The sequence below is a fragment of the Brassica napus genome, chromosome C5 (genome assembly GCF_020379485.1).
Source record: "Brassica napus cultivar Da-Ae chromosome C5, Da-Ae, whole genome shotgun sequence".
Taxonomy (NCBI): Eukaryota; Viridiplantae; Streptophyta; class Magnoliopsida; order Brassicales; family Brassicaceae; genus Brassica; species Brassica napus.
The window spans coordinates 34,792,056-34,805,173 of NC_063448.1; the positions used below are offsets into that span (position 1 = coordinate 34,792,056).

Consider the following 13,118-nt stretch of genomic DNA (forward strand, 5'->3'; position numbering starts at 1 on the left):
AAGGTCGATAGTTTGATTGATCATTTGCCATCCTTAGTTCGATACTTGATCACCCAAGGTCTAATCCCTATGCCCATGAGTTCTCTTTTCCCTTAGTCAAGAAAGTATCATTCTGCAATTGCTTTCTAGTATTAGTAGTAGTTTAAAACCCATCTAAATCATTGGTTGCACTTAGATTAAGTGAGTACTTGCATTCTCGGTGCTTTGATATCCCTCAGAACTGGTTCGACAATCTTTTATACTACAACATTTGTTTTAGGAGCCTTGAAAACTCCTAACATCAAATTGGCGCCGTTGTCAAATTCTGAGTAGATTTCAACATTGAGATTTAGTCACTTGCTTGAGACTAAGTCATTTTTATTTTCTTTTGTTACTGATTCTCCTTCTTCACCTCCCTTTAACTTTCAGGTGTATGAACTTGAGGAGCAGGGGTCCATCAAACCTAGTTCCAAGAGTTGCAGATATCAGAGCTTTAGAGAGAGAGTGTGCTAGAGCGAGAAGAGAAGAAAAGCAACAGGCTCACTTGCAGAGATTGGATATTGATATGGCAGATCAACCGCAAGGGCCAGAACACCCACAGCGAGCAGCTCGACCCATTGGTACCTATGATCGTCCAAACATCAATGGTCAGAGGTTGGGTATCCGCGCTCCACCAGTGGAAGCCAACAACTTTGAGGTCAAACCAGGACTCCTCAACGTGATCGAGAACAACAAGTATCATGGCTTGCCTGTAGAGGACCCTTTTGATCACTTGGACAAGTTTGACAGCTACTGCGGATTGTCAAAAACCAATGGAGTGTTCGAAGACGCCTTCAAGCTAAAGCTATTCCCTTTCTCTTTGGGGGATAAGACACGCCAGTGGGAGAAGACTGTACCCAGTGAATCCATCACTACTTGGGATGAGTGCAAGAGAGCATTCTTGGAGAAATTCTTCTCATCCTCAAGAACTGCTAAGCTGAGAAATGAGATCTCCAGTTTCCAACAGAAGAACTTGGAAGGATTCAGTGAAGCCTGGGAGAGATTCAAAGGCTATCAAACCAAATGCCCACATCATGGTTTCTCTAAGGAGAGCTTGCTCAGTACCTTCTACAGAGGTGTCCTTCCTAAGTACAGAGCCAGATTGGATACAGCTAGCAATGGGTTCTTCTTGGGAAGAACTGAAGATGATGCAGAAGAGCTGGTTGACAACATGGTGAAGAGTGATGCAGTCTACAGTGCAGATCACAATAAAAGCAGTAGGGGTGATGATAAGCAGACGAGGAAAGAGATCAAAGCTTTGGAAGACAAGATCGACCTACTCATTGCTGAAAAAGCCACACAAGAGCAGCTGAAGTTTGTTGGTAACTCCAAGCAGGAAGATCCACCTATTGTCCATGAGGTTGAGGGTTTGGAAGGTCATGAAGAGCTGTGTTTCATCAACAACAATGGTAGCTGGTACAAAAAAGAGCCCAACTTTCAGTACAACAACTACCAACAGAAATCATATCCCAACAACCAACAGAGTGGTTATCCGCCTAGAAACAACCAGCAAGGCAGCTATCAGCCTCAGCAAAACCCCTCGTCTGGTTCCTCTGCTCCTCAAGAGAGCAGCACTGATACCTTACTGAAACAAATCTTGGAGTCTCAGACTAGAAGTGAGAAGCATGTTGGTTATGAGTTGAAGAACCTTCATTCCAAGATTGATGGGAGCTACAATGAACTCAACAACAAATTCTCACATCTTGCTTCTACAGTCAAGAATTTAGAGAATCAGTTTGCTTCCATGAACACTCACCAGAATCGCCAGCAAGGATCTTTACCTGGAAAATCTGACCAAAATCCCAAGGAGGCCAAAGCTATAACCCTTATGAGTGGTATAACCCTTATGAGTGGTAAGCAGTTACCTCCTACAACCCTCACCAGGGATGCTAAGAAACAAGGTGAGGGGGTTGCCATCAACATAGATGATGAAGTGGTGATTGTTGATGAGAAAATCAATGATGAAATCTTGGAGAAGATTGTGGAAGCAAAAGGTAAAGGAAAGGTTGGGGAAGAGAAGAAAACAGTGAAAGATGGTGAAGTTGTTGCTCCAGCAAGTGAGAATTCTTTTGTTCCTCCTCCCTATGAACCCAAACTACCATTCCCTGGTAGATTCAAGAGGCAACTGCTAGAGAAGTACAAGGCTCTGTTTGAGAAGCAAATGAGTGAAGCTCAGGTTGCAATGCCCATCATCGATGCTTTCATGTTTATTCTTCAATACAACAAGTTCCTGAAAGATGTTGTAGCTGCAAAGAAGAAGGAGATGGAAGGGATGATGATTCTTACCCATGAGTGCAGTGCCATCATCCAGAGGCTTGATGTTCCAAAGAAGTTAGAGGATCCAGGCTGCTTCACACTACCTTGTGCTCTTGGACCTATGGTATTTGAGAAATGTCTCTGCGATTTGGGAGCTAGTGTCAGCGTGATGCCTTTGTCTGTTGCAAAGAAGCTTGGATTCACTCAGTACAAGAAGTGTAGACTCTCTCTGGTGTTAGCTGATCGTTCAGTGAAGTACCCTGTGGGCATCTTAGAGGACCTCCCTGTGAAGATTGGAAGGTATGAGATACCTACAGATTTTGTGGTGCTTGAGATGGGTGAGGAGCGTCAAGACCCATTGATTCTAGGAAGGCCATTCTTAGCTACAGCAGGAGCTATTGTTAATGTGAAGGAAGGCACGATTGATCTCCATTTGGGTAAAGAGAACATCCTCCACTTTGACATCAAGGGGAAAATGAGAAAACCAACTATGTTCGGGCAAGCCTTCTACATTGAAGAGTTACCACCTGAGGACGAGGAGGAGGGAGCATCTCCCTCTACTCATTCCCCATAGAAGGTAACCCACTACTTTCCGTTGTATATACCAGTTCATATTTTGCATTTTAGTTGTCTTTTAGGTATCTCTCTCTCACTCACACAGAGACTGTGTGATTTAAGTGTGGGGGAGGTACCAAGTATTTAATCACGTTTGCTTTGATGATTTTGAGTCTTATGCATTGCATTATACATATATATTTGCATAAAAAAAAATTATTTAGTTTGCATCATTTGCATTTCTAGGAGAGTCTAGAGCATATAGGTTGCATTTACTTGCATTGGGAGCGATGATTTGAAATGCCTTGTAAAGAACATTACTTTGCACCTGAGTAGCTTATGCACCTCTCAAAAAGACTTGTATGCTTCGAGCCTTGAAAACTCTTCCTGAAACTTGTTGATTGCTGAAACTCAGTCTTTGAAGCCAACTACAACCTTATTTGAACTGAACGAACTTAATGCATCTTGCTCATAGTCCCTTGTGTACTGAATCATGGATATACACACTTGAGTTGTCACATCCTTTATGTCAATATTTTTGACAACCTCTAGTGGTAGACCTCTCCCCAAAATCCCTTCCTCCTTTTAAGGCTTCATTGATTGATGATTGAGGCCTTTTTCGGAAAGTCTTACATGCACATAATGTTGAGAGTATCGGGAACGACAATGCTTGATCTTCATTCTTGCTAGATTAGGCACATTATTGTCTAGCCATAGGATGGGGGTGAGTGTTGTAAAGTTTGATTTGGGAGTATGAGAAAGTTGAAGGAAAAGAGTGAACTCTTGTGCTTAATTGACTAGTCTTTATGGGATAAGTACAGAAACTTCTAGCTCAATTTGTGAAAAGTCTTGGCCCCCAAACATAAAAAAATAAAAAATAAAATTAAAAAAAAAGGTGGGAGCATAAAGAAAGGGGGCTAGCAAAACTAGTATGAGCTAAGAGGTGTTCAAAAGAGTGTAAGAAATCCCTTGTAAAAAAAAAAGAGTTAGATGTTGGGAAATGCTTTTGAAGTCCTTGGGTGAGAGATGTGAGTTGGGTTTGGAATGGGGAAATGAATGTGTATCATATATGTTTGGGAAAAGAGTAGAACAATGGAGATTGAGCATTGTATGCATGAATTGATCCCTTTCTTAGATATATTATGTGCAATGTCAAGGCTACTTGTCTTGAGAGTATACCACCTTAAATATCATATATCTTGAACCCCTTGACTCACTTGATTAAAAAGCCTCCCCTTACCCAAATGATTTGGACCAATTGACCATTTGCAAGAATTCACTTGATGCTATGCTTAATGAACTTGAGAGTTGGCTGATTTGCATGTGTGAATGCATGATGATGAGTGTAGGGATGAAAAGAGTTGAGATAGGCCTAGAGAAGCTAGAGTATAATAAGAGAGGGTGTACTAATGCTGAATTTAGATGTTGATTTGAGTGCTTTGTGTGTTTCATTTGGCTATGAGCTCCCACCTTCAAACCTCTCTCCCTATGAGTTCTAGAAAGTTCACTTGAGGACAAGTAAAAGAATAAGTTTGGGGGAGTTGATATCTTGCATATTTACATTGTTTTATTCATTTATTCATGTGCATTTTCATCATGTAGATTAGGATTTAGCCATGTCTAGGTTGCATTTTGCATACATATGTCTCTATTAGGTATTGGAGTACCACATGGAGTTCCTGGAGACATTTGGGTGCATTTGGAGCTCAACGGAGGTGATTAGAGTGATCTTTGGACGAGCACTGCCTGGAGCGACTTCCCGGAGCGACTACATGAAGTTGCTGTGCACCACATCTCGGAGCGACTTTCCCAGAGCGACCGCACGAAGTCGCTCGCGGATGTGGTGCGGAGACACCAAAATCGAGCATCCTGGAGCGACCTCTCAGAGCGCTCTACCAAGGTCGCTCCCAGCCAGAGCGACCAGCCCAGAGCGACTATCTCAAGTCTCTCCAGCCAGAGCGACCAGCTCAAGTCGCTCGCGTTTTGACGGGGCGAGACACGAAGAAACGCGTTGGGAGCGACCTCCTGGAGCGGCTATGCTAGGTCGCTCCGCGTGTTTTGGTTGGTCTATTTTTATGTTATTTCAGGGGCCTTTTGGTCATTTGTTTTGTTGTTTTACATTGCCTAAACCTAAGTTAAGTACCTTGGGAAAAGGGGGGAGGCAGAGGAATCTTTTTTCTAGAGAACAACCAGTAAAACTTCTTTTGATTCAGATTTCATTGCTTTCATCTTATGTTCTTGTTGATTTCTTATTTATTTCTCTACATGATTAATCTGAAATCCAATATGGGTTTAACAGGAATCATGGAGATTAGTGAGTAATCACCTTTTGAATTCATGGGTTAGGGAGATTAAGGGTGATTAGGTTAGTTCTAGGATGTTTTAGTGTAGATCATTCTTGTTCCTTGCTAGTAGAGTATTCATAATGCATCTTCTGAGTTGGCCACTCAAAAGTTGATCGATAGGCATTTCCCACCCAAAAGGTGTTTGATGAAACGCCTGAGACAACTCTCCTAGGCTTTTAGTATACTTTGCCAAAGACATTTGTTGTTAAAGGTGCTAAAATAGCTAATAGACTTGTTAGTAATGATTGCTTTCATATTATTCAACCAAAGACATTTGATGTTTGAGATATGTTAGCAAATGAGCATTTATCTAGACATAGAGCTTACTTAGAATTGTGTCTAGGCTTAAGGTCGATAGTTTGATTGATCATTTGCCATCCTTAGTTCGAAACTTGATCACCCAAGGTCTAATCCCTATGCCCATGAGTTCTCTTTTCCCTTAGTCAAGAAAATATCATTCTGTAATTACTTCCTAGTATTAGTAGTAGTTTAAAACCATCTAAATCATTGGTTGCACTTTAGATTAAGTGAGTACTTGCATTCTCGGTGCTTTGATATCCCTCAGAACTGGTTCGACAATCTTTTATAGTACAACATTTGTCTTATGAGCCTTGAAAACTCCTAACATCATCCTGACGGTTTGTCCATGTGAAAACCGAACCCACTTGAGCTAGATCTGTAAGACCACAATATCTGATAGCATCCTGGAAATCTCTCATGGCACTGTTACATGTTCCTAGATGAGTGCCTCGCGAGTGTTCGTCAGACGGGAGGATCACATTAAAATCCCCCTGGACAATCCAAGGGTACACATTTCCAACCGCAGAAGCCGCTACAGCCTCCATCTCCCTCCAGAGAGCTTTCCGGTCATTTGCATGATTAAAATTATAGAAAAAAGAAGCCAGCATTATTTCCCCCGAACTATTGATCCTGACCCAAAAAAGATATCATTTGTGCACTTATCAAAGCTGGAACAATCTAGACATCATCAGACCAACATACCCAAATTCTACCCAACTGGTGATAATCATAGTTGTGAAGACAGCTCCAACCCGGGAAAGTAGCGTCGAAAATGCCCTGAAAGTTATCCTTGGGTACTCTTGTATCCAATAAACATCCAAACAACAATTTTGCAGCTTGAATCTAATACCTAACTGCTCTTTGTTTACGTGACTTATTGAACCCACGCATGTTCCATGCAAAGTTTGACGACATTATTTCCTCTTAGAGGAAGCTTTCTTGCTATTGCTCGCCTTGACTGCTTGAACAAAACTTTTTTGCAGGAAATTCCGGCTTACGACCACCTTTACCTCTACCCTTTTGACTTGCGGCCTGAGTGGTAGACAAACGGTGTTCACCGGATGGAACAGCAACCCCTTTCTGACTTCTCTTGTCCGAAACTTTGTTTGTCTGTATTATATCAACTTCTCCATTCATATCCTCTTCCATCTGGTGAGTCTCCTCCTCCTCATAATCCACTATCTCTCCTTCTTCCATGATATCACGAAGAGCCTGGAAACCATTAGGAGACTCAACACCTCCAACAGGCCTAGGATGTTTTGGATGACCTGGTGATAATGAACCGCCATTATCAATTGAATTACCCTCCTCAAGCGACTTGGTTAGGTCCCCTGATTCCACCTCATTCAGATTGGAACTGTTGGCAGCTAGCTGATTCTGCGAAATTACTTCAACCCTGGACAGATCATCCAATAACCGCAGAACCACTTCCTTACCCATACCAGGACCAGCAGAAACTGAAATCTCAGATTTCTCACAATTCACCAAACTTTCTGACTGCTTACCGGAAGCTAAATCGGTAGACTGCTTACCGGAAGCTAAATCGTCTGACTGCTTACCCGAAACTTCAGACTGCAAACCAGAACTCGACATTTTAGACTGCTTCTCCATGATATGTCCCCTATGGAGAATATTGTGAGATGGTATCTTAGTAAAATCCTTCAAGAAATGTCCCCACCTATCACAAGAAGTACAGCGAGGAGGAAGCCATGGGTAGTTCACCTGGACTGTAACTCCTGGTTGGTCTCGGTCTCTAAAGCAGATTTTCTGTAGAAGTGGTTTAATCAGATTCACCTCTACCAAAACCCTTGCCACATCCATACGCACACAACGTTCAGTATTTGGATGGAGCTTTACAAACTTTCCCGTACATGGAACATTCATTAAATCGACCCATAGAGGTAAGGCTGAGAGATCTGGCGGGTCCTGTGCTGTTTCAGGGTTCCACTCACAGACCACTAGAGGAACATTTGCAATGTCCCAATACTTCCTCCGCAAAACCCGCTTCCGCATCTGTTCATCATCAATCCTGAAAAAAACTGTTCGCTTACTGATGAACTGGACATCAATCTTGGACTTTGGAGAGCTCCATATCATGTTAACAGTAGAGTGTATCGACCCAATGAATCGGGAATCACCCATGAAGAAACCAACAACAAAACTTTTCCACAGTGGTTCAACATCCTCGAAAACTTCCACAGGGATCTCACTGTCAGCTACACCATCAACCACCGTAGAAACATTCGGAGTTGATCCATCATTAACAATCTCAGCATACGAACTCTTCTCCTTCTCTAATCCATGTTCCGAGGAGACTCCTTTGGTCACCATTTCTTATGCCATTGACAATCCGGTACTCAGAGAGAACCACCGGAATATCAGTCTCAAACGGCCTCTCTCCAGGGAGATTAGCCCAATCTCAGTTTCCAATCCATTCACAACAGAACCTTTCGCTTTCGATTTCTCCAAAAGAGGATCTTCCTCATCCTTTCATGTCTCTCCTTCGGAGCCCTCGCCGGCGATGCTCTTGTTTCCAGCATGATTCCCGATCAAATCCTTTGACGGCACTGTCACCATTCTTGTCGATAGGTCACATCTATCACTTTAGTATTTCGAAATTTTATAAGTAAATACATTTTTATGTTTAAATAATATAAATCTATTCTTTTAGTAAAATGTATACATAGTAGTATATATCATATTAATTTAGTAAAGTTTATCAATATATAAATTTTTTGATGTTACAGTATTAAGTTTTCTGATTTTTTTATTATTAAATTGAGATTTCAAAATACTATATTACTTTGATTTTTACAACATATTTTTTTCTTGTGTAACATTTCAAAAAATTGTATTTTAGCATCTATAATTTTTCCTTTTATAAAATTTGAAATATTATCATTTTGAGTTTTTAATATTTATTTTTAAAATTTTATACTTGGTCAAGAGAAATTTCAAAATTACACAATTAGTTTTTATTTTGGAAGATTATATGAGTTTTGAATTTTTGTTACTAAATTAAATCAATATTTTATAAGAACAATAGTTGAATTCTTGGTAAGATTTTTTTATATTTTCCTCAACATATTTTTCTATATTTAAAATAAAAATTAAATTTATACGTAAAGTTAGTTTATCATTAATTTTTTTTGTTAGTTATTAAAATTTTCATTTTTTCTAATAATATATTTTGTAAAATAATACATGAACTAAAGGTTAGTTATATACTATTATATATGTTTATATAATTATTTGTAGATAATATATTGCTGTGAGTATTGAAACAAATAAAATAATAATATATAGTTGTAGATATAAAATTTTAACATATGTTAGTAATTTTAGTTTTTGTATAATATATTACTTAGATTACAAATTTTAACATGTTTAGACGATGAAGGATAATTTGTTTTAAATGAAATTGTTTTTTTTTTAATATGTTTTTTGTCATAAAAAATCTCTTAACCTACCAATTTAATATAATTTTGTCATGTTTAATTTATAGAGTACGTCTATTTTAATATAATATAGATAAAAATTATAAAATTTATAAAGTAGCATAGAATTTATCATTAATTTATAATAATATTACATTAATAATTACAAAATTATAATTCATTATTTTATAAAAATATTGAAACGTTTGGTAGGATTTTAATATATTTTTTTCTCAACAGGTTTTGTTATAACGAAAATTCAAATACAAAATTCAAATTAAAATTAATTTGTTGTTAATATATTTAATAATTATTAAAATTTAATGCAAATAATCAAATATGTCACATTAAGTAGTTAATAAATGATCTTATTATGACTTGTCAACAGTAGATAAAATATAGGACTCTAAATTAATAAAGTAGATTTGACAAACCCCAATATATATCTTCTTCTTCATTTTGGTCTCTCCAAATCCTGGTTGTGTAAGTTTTTTCTGTATCTTGTTGAACAATACAAGTACATTGGTTTCCTAGGGTTAGATCTTATTTAGATGGAACTTTTTTTCCATGCTTATATTGTGTTGAACATTAGGTCTAATTCGTGAGATGTTCGATGTTAGACGATCTACGTAATGGTATATATTTGTATTGTAGTCAAATGATTGTATTATATCTATGAAGGTAGTATTCTTTCGTGTAGTCAATACATCATCTCTTCCTATTTTAAACCGAGATTTTGATTATGAACATGCAGAAAATAAATGTAGATGGAAACAGAGACTTGAAACTCAGATGTCCAATGCATACTGATTACGGTTCATCCTTGGAGGAGGCTTTCATGATGGGAAAAAGGGAAATTACATCGCATTTTAGGGCGATCCTCAGTATGTATAAGGAGCAAAAGAATGCCATTGTTGCCAAGCATGAGGAGGAGATCGAAGTGAACCGTATTCAAAGCAAACTGAAAGTACTTGATGACATGATCGAGTTGTCTGCCCTGAAGACTGAGAAAGAAAGGCTTCAAGCGGATCTTAGGAGCAGATCTTAGGATTGCACAGGCGAAGATGCATGATGTGAAGGTTCTTCATATCGATTGGTTCAAGCTGGATGAGCAAAATATGTATGAGTGACCTCTTGGCCTAAAACTTTTATCTATTTATGTTTTGTTATTTGGCTACAAGTTTGGAACTTATTTTCCGGTTTTTACAACCGGTTTTACTTTAACTGTGTTTGGATCTAAACCTACATTTTTTTAAAAAGAGTTTAAAAAATATTTAACTTTAAAAAGCAGTAAATAGAGCAAGGCAGATCGAACAATGTAGTTGTTCTAAAGAGATTGATTGATGAGTTGATGGAAGGATGGTTTCTAAACTTAGGGTTTCTATTCAGGCAATCAGGATTATAATAGTATAGAAACTAATGTTGGATATTCTAGAACTCAAACTACGTAATAATCTATCAACTTTCGTTTGTTTAGTCTATCTATTTTCTAGATCTAAGACCTCAGTTGTCGCTTGTTAGTCTTGAGAAAGTGTCGATGGATATCGATTAAGGATTGTCGATCGATACACCTTTCAGCCCATCGATCGATGCAACTACTGAGTTGTCGATCGACGTTCCTTCTAGCAAGCTTTACCGTGCGGGTTTGACTTGTTAACTAGGTTAAACTAAATCAGTTGTCGCTTGTTTCTAGCAATCCTAGCACAATATGAATTAGAACAGATAAAGAACCATGCTTTCGCTTGCGCCCTATTATCTAAGAACAAGGTCCTAATTAGCTACTCTAGAACACATGCATTAAAGAACAATTCAATTGATTCATATCCTAACAACTTAGCAATTATATATTTTGGGTTAATCCTTCATGACTATCTGAACCCTAAACCTAACATGTGGATCTATTCAATCATAAAGTTTGTCACAGAAATCATAGATGAAATTGCAATAGAATAAAATATAAAAACTTAGAGTTTCTATTTATGCAATCAGGATTATAATAGTATAGAAACTAAGGTTGGATATTCTAGAACTCAAACTAAGTAATAATCTATCAACTTCCGTTTGTTTATATTATCTAATATCTAGATCTAAGACCTCAGTTGTCGCTTGTTGGTCTTGAGAAAGTGTCGATCGATACCGATTAAGGATTGTCGATCGATACACATTTCAGCCCGTCGATCGATGCAACTACTGAGTTGTCAATCGACGTTCCTTCTAGCAAGCTTTACCGCACGGGTTTGACTTGTTCACTAGGTTAAACTAAATCAGTTGTCGCTTGTTTCTAGAAATCCTAGCACAATATGAATTAGATCAGATAAAGAACATGCTTTAGCTTGCGCCCTATTATCTAAGAACAAGGTCCTTGTTAGCTACTCCAGAACACAAGCACTAAAGAACAATTCAATTGATTCATATCCTAACAGCTTAGCAATTCTATATTTTGGGCTAATCCCTCATGACTATCTGAACCCTAAACCTAACAGGTGGATCTATTCAAGCATGAAGTTTGTCACAGAAATCATAGATGAATAGATGAAATTGCAGTAGAATAAAATATAAAAACCTCAGGAGGACCTGAGGTCAATACCTTTCAGTCCGTCGATCGATGCAACTAATGAGTTGTCGATCAACGTTCCTTCTAGGGAGAATTATGCACGGGTTTGACGTGTTCACTAGGTTAAAATAAATCAGCTTCCGCTTGTTTCTAGCAATCCTAACACAACCTAAACTATTTCAGACAAAGAATCAAACTTCCGAATGCGCCCTAATGTCTATAGGCAAGATCTTAGTTAGCTACTCTAGAACACATGCATTAAGAACAATATATTTGATTAATATCCTGACACTTAGCAATTCTATATTTTGGGCTAATCCCTCATGAATGTCTGAACCCTAAATCTAACAAGATGAACTACTCAGACATGGTTAAGCAATTCATAACAACAAGATAAGAAAACTGCATAAAATAGAATAGAGTAAAGAAATTGGTGTTCCAATCACAAATCTCTGAATGAGTTCTTGGATCTTCTCTCCAAACCTAAGACTCTAAGTATTTTGCTGTATGAAAAGTAGAAAGTATTAAAGCGTATGTTGCCTAAAACAATGGTAGAGCGCATAAATATTAGGTTAAAACTCGTCAGGGGTAATTTGGTAATTCCTGTGGGACTTGGGATTTAAGTCGGCTGGAACCCAATATGGCTTCTGCGCGCTTCGATGACCACAGGGTGTGTGTCGATAGACTGTTGCCTTCGCCCATTGATCGATAGTCATGGTCGATGGTCAACTTCGGGTCTTTGTCATTTTCTCTCCAAAATGCACCAAAATCACTAATTTCCTCCAAATCACTCCAAAACCTGAAAACATACTAAAAAGACTCCAAAACAACTATAAAAAAAACCTATATACTATGGTTAAAAATGGGTAAAAACCATGGTATATCAACACCCTCAGACTTACTCTTTTGGTTGTCCTCAAGCAAAAACAATGAGCAGTCTCTCTGAAAGGTGTTTTTGAAACAGCAGGGATTCACATAATTTAAGAACTTACTATCATCACCTCAACAATATTGCACCCACATCAAATCAATCTTAACTTAGAAGTACTTTCTATGCAATATCCTAGCTTGGCAACCAATTTCATTCATCCAGCAACTTAACTAATCATGTCTGGCTAACCCCTCTACTGACCTCATTTAGTACATGTAAATAAAAGGTGTAGGCTTTAGCTTGGGAGTATCGATCACTGAACACATGGAATCAACTCAAGCAAGTATATGGACCTACAGGTAACCCTCTCTAATTTCCCTTCTCTCTTCTCTCTTCTCTCTTCTATGAATCTGAGTTTTTTAATGGGCAAAGTTGTAGGTGAATAGTGGGGTCATCGATAATGTATCTACCCCTCGCTTCCAAACAATGTGTGATTCCTTTGAATTAGAATAGTGGGGTCATAGGTACTGTACCTACCCTAAGGAGTGATATCAAAACACCCTCATCCACCCAAACCCTATCGTATCAAGATGTCTGACATCGATCAACACCAGGATCCAGTCGCCGATCGACAGCCAAACCCAAACGACGATTGACACAACTCATCTACCGTGGATCGACGACCACCTCTGACCTACCGAGTGCAGTTACCAAAGATAGACGAAGCACGACTAAATGCACTCAGAAACCCATCTCAACCTTCAGACCACATGGCAGATAAC

At 38.4% G+C, this 13,118-nt stretch overlaps 1 non-coding gene across 1 annotated transcript; it reads right to left on the minus strand.

The window, feature by feature from the left end:
- Positions 1-952: 952 nt before the first annotated feature.
- Positions 953-1,059, minus strand: LOC125588005. The gene has a single exon (XR_007324401.1). It is a non-coding gene; the product is annotated as a small nucleolar RNA R71 (small nucleolar RNA).
- Between the last annotated feature and the right edge of the window lie 12,059 nt (positions 1,060-13,118).